The following is a 15,036-nucleotide window of genomic DNA, read 5'->3' on the forward strand; positions in this document are numbered from 1 at the left end:
GTAAATTGTAAAAGCCAATATAAAGGAATAGTAGTGGTAAAAAAAAAAAAAAAAAAGCCCTTGTGGATTTAATCCATTTTTGGGGGTTAATTCTCCTTTAAAGGGGTGTGGCAGGGGGTGTATCATATGCCTACATACGTTTGCTGGTAGGTGTCCCTCATTCCCATCTCAAAATGTTGGGAGGTATGATTGACACTTGCGGCGTGGGGGGAGGGGTGCTTTGCAGTCTTACTGCCCCCTTAACAAAACATTGTGGCCAGTCCAGAGGGGGTGCCGCAGCAAGAAATGACACCACAGGGCAGTTACAAAGGGACTGGGAGGCAACATATCACCTCTGACCCGCCTATCACACAGCAATGACAGCCACAAATGTAAAGGAGTCCTAAAACACTATATTTCTTATTTTGTAAAGATTTCCTCTAACTTCCTGTTGTGTCACTGGGACAGGAAGTGACGTGAGATCTCCCCCAATGGATCCTGTGTCTGATATCAGGGTAGAGAGCTCATGCAGTTTGATATAAAAGTGTCAATGTGTGATATCACAGAGTTTCCACAGCTGATCACTCAGCAATGGCAGCATGTACAGTCAGAAAGCATTGCCTGCAGGGTGTCAGTGTCCTCTCCATCATCACACAGCACCATGAGAACTAGAACATGCAGAAACATAACACACTGCAGTGTAACCCTTACAGGTCAGCTTCCAAACTACAAGTCCCAGCATTCCCCATCAGACACGTCACACCTCCCTCTATGACACTCCCAGCTCATCTTCTGATTCATAGAAGTCCTTCTCACCTTCTAATGTCACACACCACGTGAGTCCTCACTGGTCACCATGGGTGTCCGGACAGGAAAGGGTCAACCAGCGCCACCATGTGACCCGCAGTCATCACGTGACAGCTCCACACTGGTCGGGCTAATCTTCCTGCAGCGAGGCATTCTGGGAAGTGTAGTCTGATTACGGTGTTGTGCTGAGGTCGATGCAGGGAGGTGATGAGGCTTGTGATGCTCTAGCCGCCATCTTTAATGAGGGAAGATTTACCAGAGTTATCAGAATAAGTTCAGTTTATGTGAACGAATAGACCTGAGTGTACAGAGGTCACTGTGTGAGAACAGCCGGGATTTGCAGAGTGAACCTATAGAGAGTGCCCAGAACTTAAAATGGTTGTAAACCCACATTAAAAAAAAAAGAAATAAAAACCTGCAAGACAAAGGCATAATGAGTTAGTATGCATGCATAGCATACTAGTTTATTATGAAGCCCCCACAGCGGTCCCTGTACACTGCTGCGGCTGGCTACATCTCTCTCAGAGTTATTTCCGAAATTGTTTAGGTGTGTCCTCCTATTACTTTGTTTTACTAGAAACGAAAGAGATTGTATAATCAGTTTGAGTATCTGAGCATTGTGTGTAGGGCCGAAACAACTAATCGATTATGAAATTAATCAATTACAATTTTCATAATCGATTAATCGGCCAGTAACATAATGGGGTTAAAAAAACTAAAATTAGCCCTTTATAGTACAAAAAAGCAAATCGCTACTGTAAATATAAAAAAAGTAAAAAAAATAACCCCTTACACTAGTGATAATTTGCTCTTTTTGTACTTTTTTTTGTTTTTTTATCCCCATTATGTTACTAAACATCTCAGGCCTGGGTTCACACCTCTGTTTTTTGGTGCTTTTTGCAGAAACACACTACAGTTTATTTACATGGTTTCCTATGGGACACGTTCACATCCATGATTTTCAGCTGCTGCATATTTTGAAAGGGAAAAACGGTGCTATTTAGTTTTTTTTGGTTCAATATACTTCAATGAAGAAGCTGAAGAAAAGCATGTAATGTGTTTTTGCAGCAATTTGTGTTTTGTAATCTGCCCAACAACAAATTGGCCAAAAATAAATAAAAAATGCAATTTTTTTTTTTTTTTAAGGCTATTATCCGATTAATCGAAACAATAATCGGCCAACTAATCGATTAGTTGCAGCTCTAATTGTGTGTATTGTGAGTACCTGAGTATTGTGTGTATTGTGAGGCACCTGAGTATTTTGAGCAAGGATGAGCTCCGAAGTGTTCGCACAGTCCACATGCAGAGTCCGCCAAGAAGTCGGCACCGCGCTGCGCTAATCACAGGCAGGGAGACATTTCCCGATGTTCAGCTGCAGAGATCAGGAAATGTCTCACTGCCTGTGATTAGCGCAGCGAGGTGCCGACTTCTTGGCGGGCTCTGCATGTGGACTGTGCGAGCTCATCCTTAATTGTGAGTACCTGAGTATTGTGAGTACCTGAGTATTGTGAGGCACTTGAGTATTCTGAGTACCTGAGTATTGTGTGTATTGTGAGGACCTGAGTATTGTGAGTACCTGAGTATTGTGTGCACCTGAGTATTGTGTGTATTGTGAGCACCTGAGTATTGTGATTACCTGAGTATTGTGTGTATTGTGAGCACCTGCGTATTGTAAGTACCTGTGTATTGTGTGTATTGTGAGCACCTGAGTATTGTGTGTATTGTGAGTACCCGAGTATTGTGTGTATTGTGAGTACCTGAGTATTGTGTGCACCTGAGTATTGTGTGTATTGTGAGCACCTGAGTATTGTGAGTACCTGAGTATTGTGTGTATTGTGAGCACCTGAGTATTGTGTGTATTGTGAGCACCTGCGTATTGTGTGCACCTGAGTATTGTGTGTATTGTGAGCACCTGAGTATTGTGAGTACCTGAGTATTGTGTGTATTGTGAGCACCTGAGTATTGTGTGTATTGTGAGCACCTGAGTATTGTGAGCACCTGCGTATTGTGTGTATTGTGAGCACCTGAGTATTGTGAGTACCTGAGTATTGTGTGTATTGTGAGCACCTGCGTATTGTGTGCACCTGAGTATTGTGTGTATTGTGAGCACCTGAGTATTGTGAGTACCTGAGTATTGTGTGTATTGTGAGCACCTGCGTATTGTAAGTACCTGCGTATTGTGTGTATTGTCAGCACCTGAGTATTGTGTGTATTGTGAGTACCCGAGTATTGTGTGTATTGTGAGTACCTGAGTATTGTGTGCACCTGAGTATTGTGTGTATTGTGAGCACCTGCGTATTGTAAGTACCTGCGTATTGTGTGTATTGTCAGCACCTGAGTATTGTGTGTATTGTGAGTACCTGAGTATTGTGTGTATTTTGAGTACCTGAGTATTGTGTGCACCTGAGTATTGTGTGTATTGTGAGCACCTGAGTATTGTGATTACCTGAGTATTGTGTGTATTGTGAGCACCTGCGTATTGTGAGCACCTGAGTATTGTGTGTATTGTGAGCACCTGAGTATTGTGAGTACCTGAGTATTGTGTGTATTGTGAGCACCTGCGTATTGTGTGCACCTGAGTATTGTGTGTATTGTGAGCACCTGAGTATTGTGAGTACCTGAGTATTGTGTGTATTGTGAGCACCTGCGTATTGTGTGCACCTGAGTATTGTGTGTATTGTGAGCACCTGCGTATTGTGAGCACCTGAGTATTGTGTGTATTGTGAGCACCTGCGTATTGTGTGCACCTGAGTATTGTGTGTATTGTGAGCACCTGAGTATTGTGAGTACCTGAGTATTGTGTGTATTGTGAGCACCTGAGTATTGTGAGTACCTGAGTATTGTGTGTATTGTGAGCACCTGCGTATTGTAAGTACCTGCGTATTGTGTGTACTGTATTGTGAGCACCTGAGTATTGTGTGTATTGTGAGCACCTGCGTATTGTGAGTACCTGAGTATTGTAAGTGATCACTGAATAAAGCTTTGGACCCATTCTGGAGATCCTTGGTGTCATTCTCTTGCTCTGACCTTTGACCCTGACACTGACCTAGATCAAGTCTTGATCTAGCTATTTTTTTTCTTACAATTTTATTATTAACCACTTGCCCTCTGGAATATTTACCCCTCTTCATGGCCAGTTCATATTTTGCGATATGGCACTGCATTACTTTAACTGACAATAGTGCGGCCGTGTGACGTTGAACCGACATAAAATGTATGTCCTTTAATCCCACAAATAAAGATTTCTTTCGGTGGTATTCGATCACCTCTGTGGTTTTTATTTTCTTGCTCTATAAACAAAAAAAAGGCAGACGATTTAAATATATATATATATATATATATATATATATATATATATATATATATATATATATATATATTATTTTCTGCTGTAAAACACATCTAAAAAAAATCGAATTTAGGCCAATATGTATTCTGCTACATATTTTTGGTAAAACAAAAAATCCCAATAAGGTTATGTTGATTGGTTTGTGCAAAAATACTAGCATCTACAAACCATGGGATATTTGTATTTATTTATTTATTTTTACTAGTAATAGTGGCGATCAGTGACTTATAGTGGGGCCAAATTGGACACTAAATGACACTTTTGACACTTTTTGGGGACATGTGTGACCCTTATACAGGGGTGATCAAAGGGTTAACTGTGTGCCTAGCTGGTGTTTTCTTACTGTGGGGGAGGTGATTGTACTAGGGGAATGCATGGATCGGTGTCCGTGCTTTACAGGAACACAGGATCCATGTCTTCAATACTGACAGACCACCAATCTGCCTTGTTTACATAGGCAGACCACCGTTCTCTCTCTGTACTAAAGGATTGGCGGGTGTCGGCAGACATCTGGTCCATGGTACCCGCCCATTAGCTGTGTATAATCAGAGTGGGAGCGGGCCAGTGAGAAACCCGGACGTGTCGCATTACGTACTAGGTGCATGATCCGGTTCAATCGTGCCACTTTGCCCCCGTATATCTAAGTTATATTGTTGGCAAGTGGTTAATATTTTTTTGACACACTTTTGTTTGTTTATATTTTTCTCCCTTCACTGATTAGTGAGCAGAGACAGACCTGTCATCAGCTGGCTCAGCGGAGATCAACAGAGCGATCTCCCACTGAGCTGGTGGACTCCACTAAACGGATCTGCCCCCTGTGGAAGGGGTCTTAGAGGAGAAAAAAATGCAGGGGCGGGCTGCACAGTGACTGATCACTGTGATAGCCAATCAAAGGCTATCACAGAGATCAGGTGCTCAGGAACCATGGGTAGGGTGACCACATTTCCAAACTGCCCTTCCCAAAAATCAGCTTGTGCTGTAACAAATCACAGCACAGCCAGGGCAGTGGGTGCCTGCTCTACCCAGAAGCACTGATCACACCCCCAAAAAAGGCTGCCACATCGCAACTTTACTCGCTGATACTTGTACTAGCCGGCCGAGGACCTGACACAAAGAGGAGGGATTTAGGATTTCTCCAATCACAAGCAAGAGGCTGGGATTCATTACAGCACAAGCTGATTTTGGGAAGGGCAGTTTGGAAATGTGGTCACCCTACCCATGGTACCCGAATACCTGATCTCTGTGATAGCCTTTGATTGGGGGCATCAGATGGGCTCGGGGGGGTGGCTGCGTAAGTTTAACCACTTGCTTGCTGGGCACATATACCCCCCTCCTGCCCAGGTAAAATTTCAGCTTCCGGCACTGCGTCGTTTTAACTGACAATTGCGCGGTCGTGCAACGTGGCTCCCAAACAAAATTGCCGTCCTTTTTTCCCCACAAGTAGAGCTTTCTTTTGGTGGTATTTGATCGCCTGTGCGGTTTTTATTTTTTGCGCTATAAACCAAAAAGTGCGACAATTTTGAAAAAAAATACAATATTTTTTACTTGTTGCTATAATAAATAGCCCAATTAAAAAAAAAAAAAAAACATTTTTTTCTCAGTTTAGGCCGATACGTATTCTTCTACATATTTTTGGTAAAAAAAAAAAAAAATCGCAATAAGCGCAAAAGTTATAGCGCCTACAAAATAGGGGACAGAATTATTATTTTTTATTATTTTTTTTTTACTAGAAATGGCGGCGATCTGCGATTTTTATTGGGATTGCGACGTTATGGCGGACACATCGGACACTTTTGACACATTTTTGGCGCCATTCACATTTATACTGCGAGCAGTGCTATAAATATTCACTAATTACTGTATAAATGTGACTGGCATTGAAGGGGTTAACACTAGGGGGTGAGGGGTTAAATATGTTCCCTATATAGTGTTCTAACTGTAGGTGGGGGGTGACTGGGGGAGGGTGACCGATCTGTGCCCCTATGTACAAGAGACACAGATCGGTCTCCTTTCCAGAGACAGGACGCTGTCTCTGTGTGAGCCGGCAATGGCAGATGATCTCATATGTTTACATATGAGATCATCTCTCATTGGCCGCACAGATCGCATCGCAAACGGCCACTCTGATTGGCCGTTCGCGGCGATCTGTAATTGGCTGTGTTCAAGGGACACGGCCAACACAGAAGTTCCCCGCTGCACGCTCTGGAGCGCGCGGGGGGAACGCCCAAAGGGGCGGACGTCAATTGACGTCTAGTTGGATTTTGAGATCCGCGCTGTAGCCGTCATTTGACTATAGCGCGGGTCTCAGGAGGTTAATTCCAGGACACACTATTGTCCTAAAATGAAGGTGCCCTGGACCCGCAAAATGCAGGACTGTCCCTGGCAATCCGGGACACGTAGTCGTTCTACTGTAATATGCTCCCAGCACAAACACCGGTATGCATATATGCAGCCTCACGGAAGAAGACCCACTTCAATGGACCATCTATATGTGTACAGGCAGGAGAAGGGGTTTACATTTCTGAATCCCCAGCAATTGGCTCAGGGATACGTTTTTTCCACCGCCCCTATCTTGGCACCCTAATGCCGCGTACACACGACCATTTTTCATGTCATGGAAAAAAACAACGTTTTTCTCGACGTGATTCCTCTCAAGCCTGCCTTGCATACACACGATCGTGATAAAAAATGCTCGAAGCAAAGCGTGGTGATGTACAACGGCACTATAAAGGGGAAGTTCCATTCGAATGGCGCCACCCTTTGGGCTGATTATGCTATTTTCCCATCTCATAACTTGCTTCTGAGCATGTGCGTTTTTTTTCCCCATCGTTAAAGCGTACACACGACCGTTTTTTTTTTTTATAATTCTTTATTTTATATCTATTTTCTACATATAAATCAGACTAGGTACAGCTTCATCTTTACAACATACATTGCACTCCTTATCTTAACATTTCTTATGCTTTTATATTGCGACCTCCTGTACCCCTTCTGATCCCCCTTCTACAGCCCCGGTCTCCTCTCTTGTATATAACCTCGGTCTTCTTATACCATCTTCAGAGAGGAGTCCTGAGCCTCCGAGATTATTAATCATCCTCCCCCCCCTTCCCACCAAAAATAAAATAAAATCAAATGAAGAGAAAAAAAAAAAAAAAAAAAAAATTTACAGTCGGCCGTAGTCTCTCCCCTCTTCCCCCCCTAGCCGCTCCGCTCCCTGTATTCCCTATATGGAGTCCATACCCTCCAGTAGGTCTCCTCTCGTTCCTGTATTCCCATTGTGAGGTTCTCCATCATCTGTATCTCGTTTATTCTACATAGCCATTGCGATTTGGTTGGGGACGAGGTGTTTTTCCATAAGATTGGTATACAGGCCTTCGCAGCGGTTATCAGATGGCGTATTAGGGATTGTTTATATTTTTCCATTGCTATGGGAATGTCGAGTAACAAGAATGCCGCGGGTCTATGTCCCAGGTCAATCCCGGTGATTTCCAGCACCGTCTCCGATACCATCTCCCAGAATTCTCTTATCACACGACAGTCCCAGAATATGTGTATCATAGTGCCCTCTTCCTTCTGGCATCTCCAGCACACACGACCGTTTTTCACAACAATAAAAAATAGAGCATGTTCTAAATTTTTAATGCCCATTTTTGCCGTCTAGAAAAATGCTCTGGAGCCTACACATGACAGTTTTTCACAACCAATTAAAAAAATGGCATTTTTCTCATCATGAAAAACGGTCGTGTGTACGCAGCATAAGGCCTTATATTGGTGGGCTTTGATCATCACACCGCCACCATATGTCTAATGCGCGACTCGCGGCTGTGACTAAGCCCATTGAAAATGACCGTTCCCCCCCAAAAATATTGCAAAAAAAAAAAAACATTCAGGAGGCAGTGGTAGAAACTTCTAAACTTAGGGCCGGATTCAGGTAGGGGCGCGCATTGTTACGGCGGTGCAGCGTATCGTATTTACGCTACGCCGCCGTAAGTCAGAGAGGAAAGTGCTGTATTCACAAAGCACTTGCCTCCTAAGTTACGGCGGCGTAGCGTAAATGGGGCCGGCGTAAGCGCGCTTAATTCAAATGAGGATGAGGGGGCGTCTTTTATGTTAATTTTTGGTGACCCGACGTGATTGACGTTTTTCCCGAACGCCGCATGCGCCGTCCGTGGAATTTCCCAGTGTGCATTGCTCCAAAGTACGCCGCAAGGACGTCCTTTGGTTTCGACGTGAACGTAAATTACGTCCAGCCCCATTCACGGACGAGTTATGCAAACGACATAACATTTTCAAATTTCGATGCGGGAACGACGGCCATACTTAACATTGGCTACGCCACCTAGGGGGCATGTTTATCTTTACGCGGCGTATCTCTTACGGAAACGGCGTATATTTACTGCGACGGGCAAGCGTACGTTCATGAATCTGCGTATCGAGGGCAGCACAGTGGTGCAGTGTATAGCACTTTCGCCTAGCAGCAAAAAGGTTCGCTGGTTCGAATCCCAACCACGACACCATCTGCCTGGAGTTTGCATGTTCTCCCTGTGTCTGCGTGGGTTTCCTCCGGGTACTCCGGTTTCCTCCTACACTCCAAAGACATGCTGGTAGGTAAATTGGATCTCATCCAAATTGGCCCAGTATATATGTATGTATGACTGTGTGTCCCTAGCGTGTCATGATCCTACGGGGTAAAAATGACCGCACCAGCCAAGCAGATACTGGCTGGAAAAAGTGCCCAGAGGCGATTCAGTTCGCGTGCGTTGCGCTATACAAGTCGTTCATTCATTCATCTAGTAATTTACATATTTTACGCAGAAATCAATGGAAACGCCACCTAGTGGCCAGCGGAAAAATTGCACCCTAAGATACGACGGCGCAGGCCGTCGTATCTCAGCTCGGTTTAAGTGTATCTCAGTTTGAGAATACACTTAAACTTACGTCGGGCTTAGATTCCGAGTTACGTCAGCGTATCTACTGATACGCCGGCGTAATTCTTTGTGAATCCGGCCCTTAGTTTGTGCAACCTTTGCCTGAAGAAGATTGCTGGTCCCAGTTTGCCACTTTTTAGAGCTACAAGAAAGGATCATTTGAAGCAGCGCAGTGTACAGAAGTACTGAGAGCTGAAGGGTAGCCAGGAAGGTGTGTAATGTTTGTTCCTGTCCAGCTGTCCTTTATCTCAGTCGCAGGCCTCATATGTTTAGTTTCCTTTCTATTCCAGGTAACTGACTAACCAGGTGTTCCCTCTTATCATTATCCTGCACCGGGTCATAAATCCTGCTGTACCATTCATCATTTTCAGTTGGTCTCTGAAATATTTTCAACTGTACAAAAAATTGTTAAAGCAAATCTGAACATTAACCACCTCAATACGGGGCACTTTCACCTCCTTCCTGCCCAGGCCATTTTTCAGCTTTCAGCGCTGTCACACTTTGAATGACAATTGCGCGGTCATGTAACACTGTACCCAAATGAAATTTTAATAATTTTTTCCCCACACAAAGAGCTTTCTTTTAGAGGTATTTGATCAACTCTGCGTTTTTTATTTTTGGCGCTATAAACAAGAGAAGAGCGACAATTTTGATATATTTGATAATTATATATAAAAAATTTCCTCAGTTTTGGCCGATATGTGTTTTTCTACATATTTTTGGTAGAAAAAAATCGCAATAGGCGTATATTGATTACAATATATATTGAGGCTACAAAATAGGGGATAGATTTATAGCATTTTTTTTTTTTTACTAGTAATGGCGGCGATCTGCGATTTTTATCATGACTGCAATATTGTGGCGGACACATCGGACACTTTTGACACTATTTTGGGACCATTCACATTTATACAGCGAACAGTGCTATAAATATGCACTGATTACTGTGTAAATGTGACTGGCAGGGGGAGATGACCGATCCGCATAGGCGTGCGCTCAGGGTGTGCCAGGTGTGCCCAGGCACACCCAAATCACTGTATACAGCACAGATTCCCCTCTCTCCCCCCCCCCCCCCCCCAGTGCTGCCAGCTTCCCTCCTATCAGCTGTTGCTCCTGGGATGTTTTAGGAGTGGGGAAGGGGCCAGTAAATATGATATTTACCGGCCCCTTCCCTTTCTGAATGAACATCGTGAGTGATTGGTAGTGTGTGTATGGGCTTTCAGGGGCACACCCTAATGCAATAGGCTGCGCACACCTATGCCGATCGGTGTCCCTATGTACAAGGGACACACCATCGGTCTCCTCTCCCTGACAGGACGTGGATCTCTGTGTTAATGGGATGCCATTAAAGTTTATGTGCCTGTAAAGGCAGGCGTCACAATACTCTTGGTGATATAGTGTGTATATCTGTGTAGCGCCTGTGTACTTTCAGTACAGCTGCTATCCTAAATTTACAGGGGATGAGAGAATTAGTTAGCTCTCATCCAGGTGATTCGTACAAATTGGGCCTATGTTTCAGCTGGGCTCTATTGGGTGTTCATTCTGTGTTCCTGAGGTACCTTTCCACCCCGGGGCGACAGTAGGGTGACCACATTTCCAAACTGCCATTCAGGGACACCCCCCCCCCCCTTCCTAAAAAAAGATAACTTTTTATAAAAAAAATTGTGCCCCCAACCCCCCCATGGTTTTTACCGGTACATCCTGGGACCTGTAGTTCTTCACTAGTTTTTATTTTAATTCTGCACTGATTGTCTTTGAAATTACCCCTGCCCCCTATTAAATCCAATCTGGGGACAAAACCAGGGATGTCTGGTCACCCTACTATATATAGATAAAACAGACTCGCGGTACAATAACATGTCATAATTACCCGGAGCACTATCATATTTTTGGAGAGGTTATGGTTCTGCGGTATGGTGCCTGCCCTCCATGCGCCACACTCTGGGTTCAAGTCCCCGGACGGTCCATGGGGGGCCCAGCGTCACTTGACGTGGCCATCTCTCCCCCATTTTAAACCTCAAATCTACCCTTTTTTTTGTTTTTTGCCCAAATTCACAATACTTACACAAAATACTACTAAATCACACCTTTTCACAACAAAAATACGCACAACAACAATTCGCCCGCTCGTGCCACGTGGCTCCCAAACAAAATTCACTTCCTTTTTTTACACCCAAATACACCTTTCTTTTAGTGCTATTGGATGACTTTTATTGCGCTATAAAAAAAGATAGAGCCACCATTTTGAAAAAAATATCAATCATTTTATTCTTTGCTTTTTCCTACAACAAATATCCCCCCCAAAAAATCTAGAAACATTTTTGTTTTACACAGTTTAGGCCGATAGGTATTCTGCTACATATTTTTAGTAAAAAAGAAAAAATCGCAATAAGCGTACATTGATTGGTCTGCGCAAAAGTAATAGCGTCTACAAAATAGGGGATAGATTTATTGAATTGTTTTTTGTTTTTTTTACTAGTAATGGCGGCCATCTGCGGTTTTTATTGTGACCGTGACATTTTTGGGACCATTCACATTTATACAGCGATTAGTGCTATAAAACTGCACTGATTACTGTGTAAATGTGACTGGCAGGGAAGGGGTTAACAGCAGGGGGTTAAATATGTTGCCTAGTGAGTGATTTTATCTGTAGGGGGAGGGGACTCACAAGGGGAGGAGACCGATGTGTGTTCCTCTGTAGTACTGGGAACACATATCGGTGTCTCCTCACCTCACAGGACTGGGGATGTATATGTTTACACACACAGATCCATGGTCCTGCCGTGATTGTGGGCAATGGCAGGTGGGTGCCCGGCGGACATCGGGTCCCGAGCGATGCCGCGCCCACCCCCCAGGCGGCCGGGAAGCCCAGGGAGATCCCATCTGTGGACGTCATATGACAATGGGCGGGTAGGAAAGTGCCTAAAAGAGGTGGTGACATGTCGAAAAAAAAAAAAAGGGGGGGGGGCATACTCCATGGACCACAGGGTAATTTTTCTGCAATCGCCTTTCTTTGTCTCCTATCTACCTGTCACCTGCCCTCTGAAGAGCGATCACTTTTCAGAGGGCCAGCAAGGTCTGGTGTCGGTGCAAGCGTAGATGGGTTTTTCAGAGGCCTTTTCCACATGTTTGTATCCATGACTTATAGTTAGGGTGACCACATTTCCAAACTGCCATACAGGGACACCCCCCCCCCTTTCTAAAAAAAGATAACTTTTTATAAAAAAACATTGTGACCCCCACCCCCATGGTTTTTACCGGTTCATCCTGGGACCTGTAGTTCTTCACTAGTTGGGGGGTGGGTCGCATCTTCAGCTCTGAGGGGTTCATGGTGGGACCTGTAGTCCTTCACTTTTGGGGGTCACATTCCCCCCAAAAGTGAAGGACGAGTCCCAGCATGAACTCCTAAAATACAAAGATGTGACCCCCCCCCCCCAATTTGAAGGACTACAACACCCAGCATGAAACCCCTGAGATCTAAGGGTGTTATCTCATAGATTTCACAGGTGTATGCTGGGACCTGTAGTTCTTCACTCTTTGGGGGGCAGGGGGTCTCACATCTTCAGCTCTGGGGGGGGGGGGGTCATGCTGGGACCTGTAGTCCTTAACTTTGGGGAGGTCACACCCCCCTAAAGTAAAGGACTACAAATCCCAGCATGAACCGATGATATCTAAAGATGTGACCCCCATCCCCCCCAATTTTGAATCTCCCAGCATGAACCCATGAGATCTAAGGGTGTGACCCCATAGATTTCACAGATCTATGCTGGGACCTGTAGTTCTTCACTAGTTTGGGGGGGTGTTACATCTTAAGCTCTGAGGGGTTGATGCTGGGACCTGTGTCAGTTTCATTCCGGGACACTGTATTGTCCCAGAGTGAAGGTGCCCGGGACAGACCTGCAGAATGCGGGACTGTCCCGGGCAATCCGGGACACGTGGTCACCCTAGGCCTGCTGTGCTGATAATCAATGTCCTGATTATCAACACAGACCCCCCCCCCCTAAAAGGTAGAGCCGCAGATCAGCTCTCCCTGTCAGCGTAAACGGAGGAAAGCCGGTAAATGGCACTTCCTGGTTCACGCGATGATCAGCTGTGATTGGTCACAGCTGATCATGTGGTAAGAATAGGGTGACCACGTGTCCCGGTTTGCCCGGGACTGTCCCTTAATTAATACTTGTGTCCCGTGTCCCGGACACCCTCATTACGGGACAATACAGAGTCCCGGAATTGGCCTGGGCCGATCTAATGCCCCCTAAAATAGCCTTTGCATACATCCTCTCTGTCTCAGCCTGTGGTGGACCCCTAGCTGACAGAGAGTGAGACCCCTTTTTACTTTATTTCCACCGCTGGCTCAGTGCCCAAACTGGTTGCTACCTCCTGCCTCCCGCTTGGCGTGTAGCAACCAGTGACGTCAGAGCAGGAGAGAGGGAGAGACCTATCACAGCGGAGGAGAGTTTAACTTCCTCCTCCGCGCCTTCTGTTCAGCTCCACCCACCTCCTCGTGTATGTTCTGGAGTCCAGCCAGGCAGCCAGAAGAAACATCGGACTGTGAGACAGACTGCAGGGTACAGATGAGAGATGGTAGAAACTAAGGCAAGTAACATTGCAAAGCACTGACCAGCAGATCCATCCGTGTTATAATCCTGTCGGCTGTCCCTCAGCAGTCAGAGTTCAGTAAGACACTGGAGTGTGTGTCTGCACTCTGCACAGTACACTCAGAGGCTTGCTCCAGATAAGGGTCGGCAGGAGAGACACTGACACTGACACCCTGGATGGAAGGAGGAAACTTCCTTAGATATCAGGGCAGGGTTCATGCTGGGACTTGTAATCCTTCACTTTTGGGGATGTGACTCCCCCCCCCCCCCCCCAAAAGTGAAGAACTACAGGTCCCAGCATGAACTCCTCAGAGCTGAAGATGTTTCCTGCACACATGATAACTCCTCACACCCAGTCCTGTCCATCTGCTCCATGTCTCTTCTCTCCCACTACTTGTTTGCCTCTCACTGCCCCCCCCCTCCTCCTTCACTCTCAGCCTTTCATGTTCTGCCACCTTTTCACCTTCTAGTCTTGTTACCCCCTCTGTATACCAAGCAATCCTCTCAGGAGTGGCTCATCAGCGACTATCACAACCTCAGAATCCTGCCAGCATTCCATTCATTGCTCCTTCAAACTGCCAGAAATGTTTTAGTTACTCCACTGCAGCGGTGTAACTACAGGGGGCGCCATTGCAACCCAGCCTCATACTCCAGGATGGTCCATGCAGCTTCCCTCTAAACCTGGATAGGAGGGGTGGCATATAGAGGAACCGATGCCCCCCATGTTCTTCTTGCAGCCACTGAATGCCTGCAGGAGGTAAAGGAGGAAAAGCGGGCATTCAGTGGCTGCAAGAAGAACATGGGGGCATCAGTTTCTCTATATGCCACCCCTCTTATCCAGTTTCCTTCTGCTGCCCACAGGTCCCTCAACACTCTCCTGGCTGATCTTCCCCAGTAACTTCTCTGCTCTCTCCCACCTCACCCCCCATTCACCAACCCCCTGCTGTGCTCTGGTCCCACCTGTGCTGTTCTTCAGTCCCCCCCCCCCTCCTGTGCTGTCCTCTGGTCCCACCTGTGCTGTTCTTCAGCCCCCCCCCTCCTGTGCTGTCCTCTGGTCCCACCTGTGCTGTTCTTCAGCCCCCCCCCTCCTGTGCTGTCCTCTGGTCCCACCTGTGCTGTTCTTCAGTCCCCCCCTCCTGTACTGTTCCTGATTTGAAGGAACTGTCCCTCATTTAGGGCATTGTCCCTCTGTCCCTCTTTCCTCTTTGTTTGTCCCTCAAGGAGCCAATATAAAAGAATAGTAGTGGTAAAAAAGCACCTGTGGGTTTAACCATTTTTATTTTTGTTTATAATTCTCCTACATATTTTTGCTAATAGGTGTCCCTCATTCCCATCTCAGAAAGTTGGGAGGTATGCCTCTATCCATCCCACGGTCCCC

At 45.7% G+C, this 15,036-nt stretch overlaps 1 protein-coding gene across 1 annotated transcript in view; it reads right to left on the bottom strand.

Annotated features, from left to right (window-relative positions):
- Positions 1-981, bottom strand: part of NSUN3 (NOP2/Sun RNA methyltransferase 3) — an 82,188-nt gene extending 81,207 nt beyond the window's left edge. Inside the window, exon 1 of the mRNA XM_040338724.1 lies at positions 796-981. The gene's annotated coding sequence lies outside the window, so the exon portion shown is untranslated. The remainder of the gene's footprint in view (positions 1-795) is intronic.
- Between the last annotated feature and the right edge of the window lie 14,055 nt (positions 982-15,036).

The sequence above is a fragment of the Rana temporaria genome, chromosome 2 (assembly GCF_905171775.1).
Source record: "Rana temporaria chromosome 2, aRanTem1.1, whole genome shotgun sequence".
Taxonomy (NCBI): Eukaryota; Metazoa; Chordata; class Amphibia; order Anura; family Ranidae; genus Rana; species Rana temporaria.